The following is a 16,802-nucleotide window of genomic DNA, read 5'->3' on the forward strand; positions in this document are numbered from 1 at the left end:
GTAAAGAAGAAAGAAGTTGCCTCTTTTTAGAGTAATTAACTATTAGAAGACTTTACCCAGGACTATAAAAGATAACCTGTCACTAGCTACTTTAAAATGGGATTGGGTATTTTTCTGAAATACATATTTTACTTTGACAATAGCTCTTGGACTTGAAATGGGAAATAATTCAGAGAAGTCTGAAGTCCTGTTATATGTAGCAGTCTAGCTTAGAATGTCACACCAGTCTCTACTGGGCTTAAAATGCATGAATTATTGAAGTCTGATACTGAATCTCCAAGGCAAAGGTTGCTTTTGCTGGAATGCTGAAGCATTTTAAAGGTTCACTTGTAACTTCTTGTGATGTTCATCACCTGCCATGGTGGAAGACCAAAGCTTTGAATTCTGGCCTTACAGAAAAAAAAAAAATAAAAATCAAGGAATGAATTCTTACTGTACATATTTTTTGGCTGATCTGAAGTTTGTTACTCTGCTCAGCCTAACCATATGAATTGAGGGCTGCACAAATAGCTGTCATGCTGCAAGTCCAGAGCTCTTACTTCCTTAAAGAAACCTGGTCTGCAACAATAAAGTTTTCCTCATATTTTTGTCCTCTAATATACACTGAGCTAGTATAAAGGAACACAGCTCCCTTTTCTTCATCTGAGCCGTAGCAATTTTCCTCATCTGAGACTGTCTCATTTCACTTCTCATTCACTGACACTGATGGCATCACCTCTTGAGAGAATAAGAATGCAAATTTAATTCCCATCACCAAGTCATTCCTTACTTTCACTGCTAAGACAACTAAGAGTTACTGCTGACCACACACACACATACACAGAGAGATTTGCAGAGAATTCCTGCAGTTCTGCAGTGAAAATTCTCTAACTTTCATGAAAATCAGGGATCAAGCTGTTTCTATGCCTTGTCCTTCCCTCCAGCATTTAAGGCCTGGAAAGCTTGCTGGTTGTGTTGTAATCTTACCCAGCTACAGGGTGTGTAACTGCATTGCTTATTCCTCCCCTGTGGAATGTAGACCTCCATGGCCCACATGAGCCAGAGCCTTGTATGAGTTATGCAGCTATTATGTTATAAGTGGGACTGATGTATTACAGAATGCTGCCATACATCCTATGAATGGCACTCAGACTCCATTTTTTTCTCCTTGTAGTAAATTCTGCACTTTTTTTGGAAATGGGCAGCTTCACAAGGATGCAAAGATCTAGCACCTGGGGGTGGCTCGGGTAGAGTTCAGGGCTTGCAGGGTCAGGTGCTACTCACCTGAGCACCTCACTTGCCTGCAGTGGCAGGATTTGTGTTGACATAATGACCAGTCCCAGCTGAAAATCTACTGTCTTGTCCAGCCAAGAGATTCTTACATTCCCTCACACATTAGTCCACTGCCTGAACTGCTTTTACCATAATAATATTGTCCTTTGTTCTGAATTTACTCTTACCTCAGCCCCTCACTACCATTCATTCTTTTCTGCCCATTGACAGATTTGCAGGCATCTGCCCTTTTTCAAACACTCTCCTGCACAGGAGCAGGACACAGCGGGATGCTCACATAGAGTGGAGTTTTTTTCATGGGGTGATTTTGATAAAAGAGACATTTTTCAGAAACAAACATCTCTGATCTTCACTAGATATGCGTATTTCTGGGCTGCAATCCCATTCTGCTCTCAGTTCTTTAGAACAGGAAGAAACATAGGAGGAAACACAGGAAGAAAGGCCAGGGTACCCATAGGTAGGGACTTAAAATCTCTATCTGGATATGAATTAGGCTCTTCTTTTCATAATCAAAATTGAAGCACAACACAAATCCTTACCTTCCAAGACAATTTCATCCTCTTGGAACTGTTCTCATATGAAGTCTGGGGTTTTCTTGAGTTTACAGCTAAATACCAGGGTAGAAGTTGGGTGTGAAAGGTAGTTGAATGTGCTTTTTCTCCTTTGCCAAATTTTGAATTTGGCACAATGGGCTAGTACTGGAATTTGCTTCTATCTATTAGCTAAACCGAAAGAAGGGCACGGTGCTGGGGCCATACAGATTGTTATGAGCCAGGTATCCTTTCCAGGGATGCCTGTTTCACTCTCTCTCTCCTGGGTGGAAGAAGGTTTAGACAACTGCATAAAAGCTGTACTATGTCTCTTGTCCTGTGGGCCAGAAAATGGGCCTTGGGTGGTTTAATTTGCTAGAGTAGATATATGTTTTAAGATTGCATCATGTGGTAATGATAACAGGACAGTGAGACATGAAAGCTTAAAGATAACAGTATCTTCCCTGCTAACAGCCCGCTGTGACTCTCCTGTATCTTGCAGTTCACTTTCTTATTTCTTTACCATATCTTCCCTCCTTCCCAAAACCTGGTTAACACACACTATGTAGCTTCTTACTGGATGCCTGGAAATGGATCTGGAAAATCTGGGTTCTTTCCTTAGAGGAACTATGGGGCTTGGGTGTATTTGGTGCTGCCCCTCCTCCAGCCCAACCACACATCCAGCAGCACAGCGAGTGGTTGTAAAACCATGATGCAATCCCTGCCTGCCACACCTGATCTAGGAAACAACGTTAGATGGCCTTAAAAAAAAAAATAATAATTTTAAAAAATAGCATAACCAGTTCTTCTGTGTTGGAACTGAAACACCAACAATCAGAGAAGAATATCGAAGCAGAGCAGCCAGCACATCCATCTCAGGTACATCAGACCAAATGGAAATCCATGCCCAATACATAAAAGGAGCCTAAATACCTCGATGTCAGTAAGATTGACTCAGCCTGGTTACAGGGAGGCTGGTGATGTACAGAAATGGGGTCATAAAACTGGTGTGCAAACTGTTTTGAAGGCAGATCTGACCAGGATCTGGGATCCAGGTCTGGCATAACTGTGTCAAGTGCAAGAGACTAGGGAATGCAGGACTTGAACATAAACAGAATTTGCCACTAAATAAATCAAGATTTTTTTATTTATTTTTTCCCCCATAACTCTAGTGTATCTCTTATTGCTAATGAAATAAACTATAATAACACATAGATAGGGCTCACTAAAAAGAGGGGAAGAAGAGGGAAAAAACATTGAAAAGTATTTACATGTATCTGTGTCAAATCTTCATATTTGGCTTCTTTATTGGCTCTATTGACTTTATTGACATATTTGAGGTTATTGATTGGTGTTTGTGATAAAGCAGCACTCCAAGTCTGCAGTGAGTGTTACAAATGTGGCCTGAATCAGGGACAGGCAAAAGAGCAGTGGCCTGTTTGTCAGTATCCACTTGCCCTGTATCCTGTAAGTCTCACAAAACTTGATGTTGGAAAATTTTTGTCACTTTAGAGACAGATTTATAAGACTTTGGAAAAAATCCCCAAAAGTAAATTTGGCCCTGGCTCAGCTTTGACTCTGAATTCTCCTGAATCTGGATATGGTTTAATTTCTAGCTATAGATTTTATATATGTTTTACCATGAACACAAAGACCTCCTTTTAATAAAGGGAGGAAAAGAAAGATGTAACAGGGAAATTCATAGCTCTGTGTTTGTCCCATTGGGTCCAGAAGGAGAAAATGGGTGGTGGAGCAAAGAGAAGGTAGAAAAGAAAATCACAGCCATCTTGTCAAACTAGCCTATTTCTCCATCCTTCTAAGATTTATCTTTTTCTCCCTTTGTTACTACTGCCTTGAAGATGAAGGCAGTGTCCCTTCTGGATTACATTCCCATGGCTCCTGCTTGTGGAGCATCTCTGAACCTCTTGCTGATACAATTCACAACGCTTCACACCACCCTTGTGAGAGGAGTCAATATCATTAAGGACAATTGTACCTTACAATACATTTCCTAATGCCCCATCTATGCCACAATTAATCTCCAGTTCCAATCCAGTATTTGGCCTTCCAAGGTATACATTTACTTTCCAAAGCATGTAGTAATGATTTTCTGTCCCTGGCTCTGACTTTCCAGTGGTGTAAATCTATACAGAGCCTGCTCTGGCTCATTTTACACCAGCCCATCATCTCAGACGCTCTCTCTGATATTTGTTGTCTGGTGGTGTTGTGGGTCATTAAGATAGATGCTTGTGGCTACCTCGGGACAGACGGATGTCAGTGTTGGGAAGATGTGTTTCCTTATATATGGTTTGCTGCACTCAGTGGGATATTTCAAGGTGGGAAGAACTATCTGAATACAAAGTGGAATTGAGTTTACAGACTGTCACAACTGTTGGGCTCGAAGGCACCCAGGAAGAGCTCATTTTTCTTCTCAGAAGACAGGATCAGTCATATCTACGTGGTTATAGATAAAAGTTTGTTTATCCTGCTCTTTTGGGTCTAGAGTCCTGGAGTGGCTGTGTGAACAAAGGATTTCAGATTTCTTGGACTTTGCCATTTTACAGTGTGTTGTTGGAGTAAGTATATTTTACCTTATCGTAAATGTTACTTCTTCCAGCCAGTATTTTTATACTAGCACCTGGAATCCTCTGTTAAAGGGAGAATTATATATTTATTTTGAATTAAGTTTTGAAGCATCCTAATCACTGGACCTCCCTCTCACCCCACCTCTCAGCTCTTGGGGGAATGATAAAAAAATGAACACATAAGGCCAGACACGATGTGAAGTCAAAGAATGTCTTGTGTATCTGTTAAAAAGCACCTCAAGAATTTAAGCAACTTTTGTGCTTCTCTAAAGCTTGACTCCTGATTTGGAATGTTTGGGATCAAGAATTCTGCAGCAGGAGCCAGCAAGGAAAAATGTGGGCCAATTTACCTGCCTCAAGCACATAACACATGAGTGTTACCCTGCCCAAATTGGAAGTGAGAAAGCTGAATAAAGCCTCAGACAAGAAGTGATAAATGCAGCTGTCATTTGGGTATGTGGGCATGAACTGGGAAGAGGACACAAGTGTTCTCCAGCTTTTGGCTAAGTTTGTGATTCAAACCCATCCAGGGTAACACCTTGACCCTCTGAAAGAACATCCATAGCTCACACTGAAATGCTGGGGAGCCCTTTGCCTGTGTCTGAGGGGCTAATTGGGCTCTTAATTGCCTAGCATGTCTGCACGAGAAAGGTGTATGGTAATAATAATGCAGTAAATGAGAACACTGGCTATTTGAATATCACTTCCTTTGTCAGCTTTATTTCACTTAATAATGTGACATGGCTTGGGGAGGGAAAAAATTTATTAACCTTGCCATTTTTAAGCCTGAATTGCTGGGAGTTTTTCTGCTGAAATTCACATCCTTAACTTTCTTTGATATTTAGGAAATTCTTAGTTTTATCTCCATGGAAGACTGCTTCAGGATGAATAAGTCTTTTTGGGGGGTAGGAGGAGAACACAGAATAAGCCATGATTTGGGAATTACGTGTAAAGTATCCTGACATTGTTAAAAGAAAGTGGGAGGGGAAGTGTAGTGAAAATGAGTGAAGGAACGGTATTGTAATCTGCTTTATTGCATCCTGAGATGCTTGACTTAGCCTCATTGTCATAGCAAGATGATGTGTACCCTACGAGTGTATAAAAATATATGAACTCCTGGGACAATATAGTTCAATCTGCTCTGCTATTACCCATCATGCTCATCTGAGCACACTACAGCTATTAGATCTGTTTGTGAAACAGCTGAGCCCATGGATGGATCTCCTGCCACGGAGCTGGAATGTACAGTTGAGACAGGGTCTGAATGTACAATACATGGAAGGAGAAACAATGGAAATGAATGTACAATGGGGATGACTGCACAATGGGAGGTGCAAGAGGAATGAATCTGCTCCTACTGTGGGTATGTAATGGTAAAATAGACAGATTGCCATCTATAATTCATGGTGTTTGCTTCCCCCTTCCCCTTGTCAGATAGCCCTCAATCAGTCTGACTTGCAGAAGCCATCCTTCACGACTGAAAGTTGTTAAAATGCTGTTGTGTTTAACCCCAGAGGTAGCTGCATTTTAAACACAGGAACGGAGCTGTGCATGTACAGAAAACCATCTCCTGTTCTCCTTCCTTCCTTCTCCAGAGGGACCAAAGAAGGGCTACCCCTGGATGAGGAGCAGCAGGACCAAAGCAGCTCACTGCAATGTGCATAGAAGGGAAAAGCAGAACAGCACCCAGGGAGCCAAGACCCCTACTGAAATTGTTTTAAAGGTTAAGAATATACACACCAGAATATGTGTATAAGAACATATATATTCTTGTAGGAAACCTTACATTAATATTCTTAAAGGGGTGCCATCACAATCCTAATAACAATTAATTTTTAAGGCCCCTGGAAACAAGTATTGAGCTATACATGCTACTAACACTATCATTGATGCTTGGCTATCAGTGGCACCATGAAGTAACTGAGTGACATTCTACTAATTCCACATTGTGACAGTTTTTACAGAGCTTTTCTAATAATGTTATTTCTGAATGGACTGAAAATACTATGTTTTCCCACACCTGCATCTTTGTATTTCTGTCTGTAAGTAAATTTCCTGCGTTCATCTTAGTAGAATTATAAAATGTTCAAAATGAATTTTCTTGACTATTCCTTCAATAGTACTCTCCACCAAGAGAGAAAAAAGAGAGGGGGAAAAAAAAGGGCAAATAACAAAAGCTTGTCCTGTTATTTCCTTTTCTGGGTAATTGCATTTTCCATACCTCCCCCTTCAGAGGCATTTACAGTGAGTTCTGCCTTCCATTGCTTCTATTGATTTGTAGCTCTGCAGGGTGAAAGCCAGACCTTGGCAAAGCCAAGGGGAGTTTTGACTTCATTCTTTAAGAACAAATTCACCGGTGTGCTGCTGAATCAATGCAAAGAGTCAGAGCACTGGCCTGTTAAACTGGATTTGTAACTGCTGCTCAAAGCTACAGCCATACAAGGAGCCAAACTCTACTGCTGAATTTAGCATTTTCGTTTTGGATGCCTTTTTAATGGCAGGGTAACATGTGCTAGAGGCAGGTGAAGGCCTGGGGCATCTCTTTCTGCTCACACAATTTGTTTATGGGTTGGGAGTCACCTGCTTGGTTTAGCCCTACAAGCAGGAGCCTGTTTCAGAGCTGCCCAAAGGGGCTTTGGGACACCCTGCTCTGAGATACCCTGCCGTGGGACAGCCTGGTGTGGGCAGAGCTGAGGAGATGGAGCAGTGCTACCTAGTGAGCTGCATAGCCATATAAAGTATCTCAAGCACAGCTGCCCAACCTGGCATGTTTTTTTGTAGCAGAAGGTAGATTTAAAACCCCCAAAAAGTCATAACTCCCAGTACACCCAGTAGAACCCCAGCAAGGAAATCCATGACAGAGGAAAGAATGGAGCATCGTCTCTGAGAACACATCAGGCTTAAGAGCTGAATAAAGCTGTTGACCTTGGCCTGTTTGTCGCCTATATCATCAGATCAATTATATACAATGGTTAATAGCATTGCCTAATTACTTCCTAATTTCTTCAAGAATACCCCAAGCATAAGAATTCAATTAACTGCAACTATACAAAAAGTTTGAAGTCTGAGCTATTCTCTTATTGACATCATTTGGATGAAGAGTGTGAGCACAGATGATACATTTGTTAGAGAATCCAATTTTTAATTAATTTTAACTTATAATCTAATGAACAGGTTTCTCTTGTAAATTCTCTGAAAATTTCTTTCATCCTCCAAAAGTAAGAATGCTAAGTTTCAGAAGAATAAGGTGCTGTTTGCTTGCAAAACAATAAGACAGAATCCTTTCATTGTAAAGCAGAAAATTAATTTTTAAATAACCAGACCAAGGCTATATTCCTGCATTTATTAGATTTCCTTATGCCGTATGACCTCCTAACAAATGAAAAATATAAAGAGGTCAGATGCTTCTAGAAAATACGTGGGATTGTGGTATCTGGTAATGTTTTGCCAGATTTTCCTTCTTTTTCTCTAAGTTTTGGTCTGCTTACTAATTACTTGGTAATGCAGTTCAGCATGCATGATCTCTAAAACACTTTGATGACTGCTGAAATGCACAGCACTGTCCTGATACACCAGGGAAGAGATTTCATCCAACGTGTCCACTGGAGTTTAGTTCCAGCGATTGAGATTCCTGGTTTTTGCAGGAAATCTGTGATGGTGAGCAAAATGCAGCAGTCACAGAAGCCCAGGGGTGTAATCCAAGACCCAGCACAGATAAAATCATCCCCTGGTGTCACTGCTTGGGGAAACTGCTCACTGAAGGTCCTAAGAGCACATTGCTAGTCCTGCCCTTGTGTGATCACTTGGATGAAAATTCCACTGAAGCCCAGCTCTCCTGGACACTGCATGGGATTACACACACTCAGAGCTGCACATGGGGAAGACAGGTTATAAATATTATATTAATATATCATAAATATTATAAATATAAATATACTCTGGTTATGTCTGAGCCAGAGTTGCTATTTCACCCTGTTTGGGTAAATGCGCCGGCACGCTGAGGCTGCACATAGTGCAGTAACTGCTGCCATGAGGAACAAAAGCATATTATTTTCTCCCTTTAAGCCTTAGAATGCTGAGAAACAGTGATGTCCTCCCTTTTTTTGCAGGTTCATATGTGGGCAGCTATTTGGGGTGGGTTCTGCTTTTGTTTGCACTGCAACAACCATGATACAACAGAGTTTTTATTAAGTGATGGGGGCTAATGCCTGTGGTACCAGATTAAAAACCTTTTGTACTCTCACACTGTGTGCTTGTTTTGGCTAGGGTGGAGTTATGAGGAAAATGGTGTTTTGTGGGGTTTTTTTGTGCTGGAGATGATAGTGACAATACAGGGATGTTTTAATCATTGCTATGTGAGCACTGCATGGCATCGAGACCTTTCTGCTTCTCACCCCACCCCACCAGCGAGGATGCACGAGAAGGTGGGGGAGGACACAGCCAGGACAGCTGGCCTCAAATGACCACAGGGAATATTCTTAGAAAGCTGGGGAAGAAGGAAGGGTGGCACAATTACAGTGATGGTGTTTGTCTCCCCAAGTCAACATTATGCATGAGGGAGCCCTGCTCTTGGGGAGATGATGGAACACCTGCCTGCCCATGGGAGTGCTGGATGAATTCCTTGCTTTGCTTTTTTGTTGTGTGCAGCATTTGCTTTACTTATCGAACTATCTTAACCCTTGAGTTTTCTCACTTTTAACTCTTCTGATTCTCTCCTCCATCCCACTGCCAGGGAGTGAGTGAGAAGCTGTATGGGGACGAATTGCTGTCTGGGTTTAAGCCACAGCATCCCAGCAGGAGGCTGAACTACTTGGATATTCTGGAAAATGAAGATAAAACAACTTTAACACAAAGGGGGTGCCCCAAGATCATAGGAGACATTAACATAGGCCATAAATAAAAATTTAACTCACAAAGAAGAGTCTATAAAGAAGACCTAGCTGTGAGCTTCCCAGGTTGGCATTAGCTGTTTAATTGCAGGAGCATGAATGCCAGTGGAAATTTGCAAAAAATCCCACTAAACTGCTGAAGGTGTTACCAGGTCTTAGGATGTCCTCAGCAGAGCTTAGCATCTGGCTCAACTGAGCTTTATACCTGGAGGTTAACGTTCATATTTATCTGTTTTCTCCTATTTTGCTAAAATTTGACTGTAGTACTGTCAGCCATTTTTTTATTCTTGTAAGGAGTGACAAAAGGACATTTTTCCTCTCTGGAAAACTGTGAAATGCATCTGCTTTTAAGTTTTGTTACAGAAAGAGAAACCCAGCCGGCCTTTGAACCCTGACATAGAGGCAATTCTCACTGAAGATGGGTTGATTTCTTCACTAGATTACAGAAAAAGGAGGAGGTGAGGGCAGAGACAAGCATGTCAAGATGTGGTAATGAAAATGCTCACAAGAAATATGTTAGATCAGTAAATACCCTCTAATGGCATTTGCACTTATTTAACATCTCTTTTACACATCCAGTATGGATTAGGGAAGCCTTAATATAAATGTGAATTGGGGTCACAGCAAGAGAAGGAGATAGAAGGAGATGGGCACAAACTCCGGATGATGTTCTCAAGTGGGATGCACTGGCACAGCTCCTAAAGTGTGGTGGGTAAAGTTTTGGCCATGCAGTGTATTCCCACACACTGATGAAGACACACAGATGCACGTACTTTTCCTTAAAAATAGCAAGCTTTCACTGGGCCACACTTCCCATTAAAGAGGACTTACATCCTATGAAAATTCATAAACTCTGCAGGCGTTTCTACGGCGATTTGACGGAGTAATCTCCCATCATCTCAGCTTCTTGGTGACAATGACAAGAGGAAGATGGATTTATCAAATACACAGTGACATGTTTATGACCCTGTTTTGCATAAGCAGGAACCTGAGCCAAAGGCTGTGCAGCTTGAGATAGCAAGAGGGTTTTTATAAATATTGTGACAAGCAGAAGTGATATTTGGAAGAACATGAAAAAAAAATCTTACAGTATTTCTTTTTTTTTTTTTTTTAATTTGAGACAGACCGCATTGTGGTGGTGCGGGGGAAGAAAGCCTTTTCCCACACTTCTCCACAGTTCAATTTCTCGAGAGCATGAAGGCTTAGCTCTCCATCTCACCTTGAAAAGTTTTTCTGTTAACCCTTCCTCTCTCTCTGAGCAGAACTCCCTTTTAATAAAAATGTCATTAGGAAGAGGGCAGGGGGAAATTCTCTCCATCTTTCATCGATAGGAAAGTAACAGGGAGAAGCTATAGGAACACAGATGGCAACAACAACTACATCTATGACATGCACACAGACATGCCAGTCCCAGCTCCAGATGCACTGCTGCCTTTCCCAGTGTGGCTCTCAGATGGGGAGCACCACTAGAGGGACCACACTCCGTGTTTTTGCCCTATTCTTGCACAAAAACCCCTTTCTGTTACCGTATTACTGCAGCTCCTAACCAGTGATCTAGGCAGTTCATAGGGTGCCCCCTCAGGTTGCTTGAGGCCATGTAAAGCTTTTGTCTCTTGGAAGCAGGGCTGGACCTCCAGAGTTGTGAAACGGCTTTGGTGGCCACGTTTAGCAGGATCTTCTGCAGACACCATGTCTTTGCCACCAAACTCACCCATTCAGCGCCTTAGGCTGACCACTGGGAGATGGACACAGACTTGCCTTCTCAAACACAGGGATGGATGAGCCCTTTGCTGCTTTGCCCCCTCAGCAGCCCTGCCTGCGTGAGAAATAGAGCTGTCAAGCGTTGTCGAGACAGCTTCAGCCTGAGGTGTGTCCACCAGAGGCAGTGGAGATGCTCCCAGCTCGGGAGTCTGGGGTGTGCTGAGGTTTGCACAGCTGTGCCATGCCCGGGAGGATGCACAGCAAAGGCAGGAGCAGGGGATGAGTGATGGTGTGGAGACGAGGACTGAGCCCCACGGTTTTACATTCACCAGTCCTGCTGCAGGGGGTATCCTGAGCACTGCTAGATACTCTTCTGGAGGCTGGCAGAGAGATAATAAAATGCTCGAGCTGTCTTTCAACATCTCATAAAACCAGGAGGGCTGGTTGAAAGTGCAGTAAATGAATCACAGAGAGCTAAAGAAGGAAAACATGAGTAAGAAATGTACTTGGATGTGTTTTTCCTCTCTGGATTCCATCATTTTTGTGATAATTTATACACCAAATTAGAGGATGAAGCTAAGAGAGCAACCATGTGGAAGAAAGGGTTGTGGGTATTCAGGGAGCTCATGTGCTAGACAGAACCTCAACCAAAACCTGCAATGCTCAATGTGAAATGCAGTCTTTGTTTTAAGTTTGTTTTTCTCCCTCCCTTACTCTTCTTTTTTACTTCCTTCAGATAAATGTATTAATTAAATGACCCTTCCTTAGAATTACACAGAAAAGGGAGTTCAGGAACCTTTATTGAACCGACCTGTAAAACTAGAGCAAAACCAGCTTCTCTGTTGTTTCCCCTAAATGATTTTTCCATTGCATTTCACATCTTATCAGGGACTTGTTTGGGCTTGAAACTCTGAAGCTTTTTCTGTAGGTCAGTTCAATAAGGCACTCAAAGCTGCTTTTCTCTCCATTGATTGGGGTGTTTGGTATGGTTTTTGTTTCCTTTATTTTTTTTTTTTTAAGTAAAATAATAATCTGTGGTTTTGGGTTCTTTTCCTTCCCTTTTTTGTCTTTTTATTTCTTTTATCTCCAAAGAAAAATAGATATTTTATCATTCTTGGTCCATCAGAAAAATATTCCCTTTCTTACAATGAACTTATCCTCTTTCTTTACCTGATATCTAGAGAGGGCTCTAGTTTCTTCACTAACACTGCAGTGTTATAAAATTGGACTGATAGTTTCAGATTCAAACAGTTATTTTAACCAGACATGAGATAGGAGCAAGACAACATCTTCACCAACCATTCTACCCCTGGGTAAATTGTACCCTCTGTTTTCATGACCTACAGCCTTTGACACAAAACAGTTTATTTGCTCCAACATCTCTTTTTGCCATCATATCTAAGGAAGAGATGGACACAGGTTGAGATTGAGGGGAACGGACAATGTGTGAAGATTTTTAGGAATTAAATAATAATTGGGGGACAAGAAATACACAGGGAGATGAGGATGACTCCACAGGTTCCTGGGATCTTCTCAGGTGCTGGGTATTGGTAATTGTTATGACAAACATGTACCCACAAGTAGGAAATCACCTGTCCCCTGTTCCCCTGTAGCCACCTGACTCCAGGAGCAATAGTCCAGCACCAGGTCAGAGATGGGCTCCTGACTCCCATCTCTCCTTACTGCCATTTTTCTCCAAGAGCCCTTCTCAACCAGCTCCTGATTACTCCTGTTCTCAGAGAAGAACCACCAAAGAAGTGGTTTAAGGCAGCCCCTGGCACCTCCTCAAGCAGCTCTGGGCCTGCAGTGGTGAGCAGGGATACCTGAAAACCCAAGGAACCTCTGTGACTTCCACAGGGATTGTCTGGGAGGATGAAATCCAAGAGCCCCTCTGATAACACACATTACAGCTCCTCCCCACAGCCTCTGCTCCAGCTTGAGGCAGCACCACAAAATCCCAGGTGACCAGGTTTGAAATTTCTATAGGTCTTTAAAAAAGTCACCCTTCTTTTTGGGCATTAGTAAAAAATTCCTGCTTCCATGATTACATATTTTATCTTTTGTGTTGTATTTCTACTTCCTCCCTCCTCCAGCTTCTCTCCTCTCACAACAGTTTCATGCAAACCTTCTAAGATTTCTGTGGGGAGTGGTAGGCAATAGAACTCTGTTGTCTAATGGGACTTCCACCAGCATTTGGCATCCTTCCTGGCATTTCACCCTTCATATTATAATTTATAGTGTAATGTAATTTTTTTCATATCACAGTATAACATAAATTATTGCCAGTTTGTCCTTAACTCTCAAGGAGACAGTCTAGGGATTTTTGAACCAGGAAAAAGGATGAGAGAAAGAGAGAGAGAAAGAGAGATGGAAGGATTGAAGGGGTGGGAGAAAAAGGGGGAGATGAGCAAACAAAGGGATAGGAGAGAGGGATGAATAATGGAACGAGGAGAGAGAAAGAAAATTTATTTTTTAGAAGCAAAACTCCCAAAGTTAAACTAGCTTTTCTGAGGGCAAACTTAGTAAATAAAATTAAAGAGGAAAACTTTGTGTTCCAATAACTTATTATAATGCTCTGCTTCAGCCTAGGATATGTCAATGAGTCCTCAGTGGATCAGACAGGACAGAGTCTGAGAAAAAGACCATCAGCCTGAAAAATAATGTATTTTTAAGTTTTCTTAGCTTTCTCACTAATATGTCCCTTAAATTATTAAAAGTGAAAGACATTTTAATATCATTTGGAGGCTGTTTGTTCATTTCTGGCATCTCATTTCACCTGGAGAATAACATTACAGAAGACAGCTTTACTGTCTATTTACTTTATTATTGTAAGTTATTTCCATTATGCACGCCGTTAGGAGCCCCACTTGGTTAGGTGCTGCACAGATGTGTCCCAAGGCATGAGCAGCCCATTTAGCTGAGGAGACTGCAGGGACTGTGCTCGTGTCCCCTCCTCTCCGAGCTGGCACAGCTCCATGGGCACAGCCATGCTCTGCATGCGGCAGTGCTGGCAGAAGACTGCTTCTGCGTTCTTCATTTGCATCACTTGAAGAAATCATCACACTCTGCTGACTAAAAGATGCCCTCCCTCCGCTCACATATCCCCTGCCTTCCTATGGAAGCCTCCCCAAAGCAGAGAGGGAGAGCAGCAGAGGTGCCCTTGTGTGGTCAAGTCCCTGGGGACACCCTGCAAGCAAGTCCCAAAGATTGCCACATTCTTCCATAATTAATGGCTCTCAATGAAGGAAAAAAAAAAGGAAAGAGGAAACAAAATGTTTTTAAACATACATATGATTGAGGCTTAAAACTATCAGGCCAGAAAGAGCCATTTGACTGCTGGCTGTGGTTTCCTGTGTCTGACAGGCTGGTCTGTGTCCCTGCATGGCAAGGCACAAGCTGGTCTCAGCCTGGGCTGTCTCTGCCGTGCTGCAGGCAAATGTGCTGCTGTGTGCCAGGTGGGCACGCTTGTGAGCTGGGACAGCTGGAGATAAACGCTGCAGCCAGCTCCTGCTGACAGCAACCTGGGCCACTGAACCAGCATTTGGTGCTGGATCACATCACACTTCATTTTCCTACACACCCAGTACAGGAGGACATCCTGAGAGAAAAGGAATTTTGGAAGAAGCATAGAATCACAGAATGGTTTGGGTTGGAATAGACCTTAAGGATCATCTTGTTACACCCCTTGCCAGGGCAGGGACTCCTTCCACTCCTTCCAACAGGTTGTTCAGAGAAAGATGCTCATCCAGCCTGGCCTTGAACACTTCCAGGGATGAGCCATCCCAAACTTCTCTGGGCAATCTCTGCCATTGTCTCAGCACACTCACAGTCAAGAATTTCTTCCTAATGCCTAATCTAAACCTGTTGTCTTTTAGTTGAAAGACATCACCTTTTGTCCTTTCAGTACAGGTCCTTTTAAAAAGTCCCTCTCCCGTTCTCTTTTAGAACCTTCTGTTACCAGAAGGTGCTGGAAGGTGACTCTGGATCCTCCTGCTCTCCTGTTGAACAACCCCAACTGTGTCAGCCTGTCTCCACAGCAGAGTTGCCCCAGCCCTCTGATCATCTTTGTGGTCCTTCTCTGGACCTGTTCTCACAGCTCTTGCCTATGCTGAGGGTCCTAGAGCTGGATTCAACACTTCAGGCAGAGCCTCATAAGAGCAGAGGGGGAGAGTCACCTCTCTCTACCTGCTGATCACACTGCTTTTGATGTAGCCCAGAAGCCAGTGCCTCCTTCCCCTCTTTGGACAGCTTTCATGAGGCATTAAGTGCTGGGAAAATAGCTGGGCTTTTGGATCAAGATTTTTACTATAGCCCAGCTCTCCTCCTTCCTTTCATTTCCCTTTCTTAGCTCCTCTTTCCTCTTGGTTTTCAGCAGCTGAAGCAGAGCAGAGAGGTTACAAAACCACCCAGAGCCTCCAGCTGCAATAATCACTCGGGCTTGTGTAGGATTTACACTCTGCAGTTGTAGGATTACATCTATAAACAGCTCAGAGAAAGAAAATAAAAGGAAAAAATACTTTGCAACATCCTTATCCCTCTCCTTTCTCCATGCCCTCAGTTCCAAACCTCCTTGGCCCCAGACCTGTGAAAGTCTTGGTGATTTTTAACTCCTCTTTCCACCCCATTCTTCTCCCACAGCCTTGCTCAGTTACTTGAGCACAGTATTTTAGGGCAGCACCTCACATATGACTGCTTTTAGTATACGGGGTGTATTTGTCTTTTTGCCCACAGCTTGTGCAGGATGCCTATGGTTTAGTAAAGCCAAGCACTTCATCATTTGATAATCAGCCAGATTCAGAGTCTGACATCTTTCTTTCTAATGTGCTGCTCCAAGAGCCATACAACTTCTGCAGGATCTGTTTTGTAAATATCTTTGCAAATATGAGCAGCTGGGTTAGAAATGTATTTCCACTTTGCTTTTCAGAGGAGGGAATATCAATCCTCCAAATGGGAATCAGAATCAATGAAGGTGCAGAAGGGTCCTGTCACATCAGCCTCAAATTGCTTGGTGGAAGAACCCAAAATAGTGACAGCACTGCTGGAAGACTCTCTGCTTCCTGGAAGTCTGAGGAATTCCTTAACAAGTTATGCATAAAATCTGCCTCCTGCTTTTTTCAAATGTAATTTTCCTGGACACATCTGGTCATCAAGCTTTGCTTGTGGCAGATCAAAGTCCTTCCCATTTCACCACCAGAAGGGAATGCTGGTCCTGTTATGCTTAATCTGAGGATTTGTCTGGGTTTCACTTTCTGCCTGATTGTAAATGAAGTTTGTCCATCCTAATCTCTGGGGGCAGGTCATGTTTTTTGAGCTGGTAGAGACTCTCAAAAGAAGGACTGTAAAGTGGAGTTGCAGTCTCGAGAAAGTCTGTAATAATAGACACACCTGTATTAATTAATCACTCTTCTGAAACAACACACATGCCTCCACTGAGGCTCACCGCATGGACCCAAACTGCATTCTTTCACCTTCTTTCATCTCCTTATTTCTTAGAAATATTTTTTTCGCTCTCCTAGTCCAAGTTCATGTCCAGACTTGTTTCCTTTTTTTCCTTTGTCTGCACACCCTGAGCAGAATTTAACTTAATATGTTTACTTAGACTTTTTTGTCAGCCGGCTGAGCAGAACCATTACACAATAGGAACATATGTCAGCCTCTCATGGACTTATCCCTGTGTTTTTGACATGATGAATTCAATCGATTGGTAAATGGGTAAATAGTGAGAGAAATTGCTTTCTCTCATTACTCTGCATGGCTGTGTCATTACCCTTTAATATTACATCATTATTGACTGATGCAGCCTGTCAAGATATGGCCAGCGGGAT

At 42.5% G+C, this 16,802-nt stretch overlaps 1 protein-coding gene across 32 annotated transcripts in view; it reads right to left on the reverse strand.

Moving 5' to 3' along the window:
* Positions 1-16,802, reverse strand: part of CELF4 (CUGBP Elav-like family member 4) — a 670,877-nt gene that overhangs the window by 177,767 nt on the left and 476,308 nt on the right. The window lies entirely within an intron of this gene.

This window comes from Poecile atricapillus, chromosome Z (assembly GCF_030490865.1).
Source record: "Poecile atricapillus isolate bPoeAtr1 chromosome Z, bPoeAtr1.hap1, whole genome shotgun sequence".
NCBI lineage: Eukaryota > Metazoa > Chordata > Aves > Passeriformes > Paridae > Poecile > Poecile atricapillus.